We start from the raw sequence: 2,500 nt of genomic DNA on the forward strand, positions 1-2,500 counted from the left end.
ACACCTCGAAACCCTCTCAGGTCCCGGCGGCGCGCAGCGCCGTCCTAAGTACTTGGTCGGGTTCGAGAGAGGCGCAATCGCCCGGAGTTTGGCGAGTAGACGCTTTAGGTGCGACCACCCGTGCTCCCAACTGAGCTTGCCGCTGCCGACAGAGGCCCGGGAGCGTGCTGTCGTGGCATTGCCGGCGGGAGACAACACGCGCCACCTACGGTGACCGGCAGCTCCAACGCCAGCGCCACAGAAGGACAAAAGCCCCACTTGGGTGCCGAAGCGAACTCTCCCAGCACAGCGCACGCGCCAACACGTCCGCACAGCTGCGATACAAACCACCTGCGAGAACCGCAGAGGCGACCGAGCAGCAGACGGCGTCGCGGCGCCGAGCGCCGGGCGGCGGCGCATCCTCAGCGCACACAGTCCTCAATCGGACCAGCACACTGCAGATGTCCACCGCGCTTCGCACCGGGCCCGCGAGGACCTACTTTGGCCGCACGGCGCCGCGTGCAGGGTGCGCCGGCGCGCAGCTGCGCCGCCTGCCGCCTCCGTCGGCCGGCGCGCCTGCCAGTGGCCGCCCCCACCAGCCGGCTGTAGCGCGTGCGCCCACGCACCGCGCGGCCAGCACGCCGGGAGGCCCCCCCTCACCGGCCGGGGCCGGTCCCACCCAGCCACCGCCGCGTATCGCTTCACACCCACATGCCATTCACGTTCGTGGGCATGGTGGGTATCGCTGAAACAACCGGTTGGTAGCTCAACCGATCGTCGCCATCACTGATTCACCTCTAGCGAGAACAACCGCACCACAACGGTTTACCAGTTGTTCATTTGCGTAACGTCACCAGCAAACGTAGGCGTCCATCGCCATTTGCAAATTCAGCGATTGTTGCATGCCTGTGTCAGGTGTCACGACACACTATGTCTGCCCACATACACGCAACAACATGTGCACGCTTCGCAAACACGTGGAAGGTGGCCCCCGTACGTATGCGATGTCCATTGCGCGAACGACTGTCAACCGGCCTCTGTCGCATGTCGCAGATGTGGAACGCAGTGCACCATGCTATCACGGTGTGTGAGAAGAGACGACAACGTCTGACAACACGCGCCACTACATCAACAGACGGCTCATGCTGATCGCCATCCAGGGCATACCACACTGCAATCCAGCTCTTATAGGGAGACGACACGTAGCTGCGTGCACAACATTTGGACCGCATGGTTCGCCGTTGTTGGCGCAGTCGTTGTACGGTCACATGTACCACGATGTATCATTCAGTACATGAGGACCAATGTGCAGTACAGTGTGTGATTTGGACGTACAATATCAGCGGACAGTTGACACAGGCCATACCACAGCGTAGGCTAAGTGCTTCGCCATGCGAATGCCAATGAACAACTGCGAATGCCAATGAACAACTGCAAAGGGCATTGAGCATGTACGTCCTGCTGCCATCCACATTACAGTGTATAGCTGCAAGGTGTTTAACATGAAGCGATACACTGGGGACCGGGCAGTGCGAGTAGCAAACTATATTGCGGGGGTTGCAGTTAGGCAACACTACACTAATTTAACGCGTCGTATGACAATTACAGAGCAGGTTAAGGCCCAACGTGTGTTGGGTTAAGGCCCAACGTGTGTTGGGTTAAGGCCCAACGTGTGTTGGGTTAAGGCCCAACGTGTGTTGGGTTAAGGCCCAACGTGTGTTGGGTTAAGGCCCAACGTGTGTTGGGTTAAGGCCCAACGTGTGTTGGGTTAAGGCCCAACGTGTGTTGGGTTAAGGCCCAACGTGTGTTGGGTTAAGGCCCAACGTGTGTTGGGTTAAGGCCCAACGTGTGTTGGGTTAAGGCCCAACGTGTGTTGGGTTACAGCGCAATATGGGTTACGTTAAGGGGCAATATAGGTTAGGTTAAGGTACGATATAGGTTAGGTTAAGATACGATATAGGTTAGGTTAAGATACGATATAGGTTAGGTTAAGATACGATATAGGTTAGGTTAAGATACGATATAGGTTAGGTTAAGATACGATATAGGTTAGGTTACGGCGCAACATAGGTTAGGTTACGGCGCAACATAGGTTAGGTTACGGCGCAACATAGGTTAGGTTACGGCGCAACATAGGTTAGGTTACGGCGCAACATAGGTTAGGTTACGGCGCAACATAGGTTAGGTTACGGCGCAACATAGGTTAGGTTACGGCGCAACATAGGTTAGGTTACGGCGCAACATAGGTTAGGTTACGGCGCAACATAGGTTAGGTTACGGCGCAACATAGGTTAGGTTACGGCGCAACATAGGTTAGGTTACGGCGCAACATAGGTTAGGTTACGGCGCAACATAGGTTAGGTTACGGCGCAACATAGGTTAGGTTACGGCGCAACATAGGTTAGGTTACGGCGCAACATAGGTTAGGTTAAGGCGCAACATAGGTTAGGTTAAGGCGCAACATAGGTTAGGTTAAGGCGCAACATAGGTTAGGTTACGGCGCAACATAGGTTAGGTTACG

Source organism: Schistocerca serialis, unplaced genomic scaffold, assembly GCF_023864345.2.
Source record: "Schistocerca serialis cubense isolate TAMUIC-IGC-003099 unplaced genomic scaffold, iqSchSeri2.2 HiC_scaffold_1185, whole genome shotgun sequence".
Taxonomy (NCBI): domain Eukaryota; kingdom Metazoa; phylum Arthropoda; class Insecta; order Orthoptera; family Acrididae; genus Schistocerca; species Schistocerca serialis.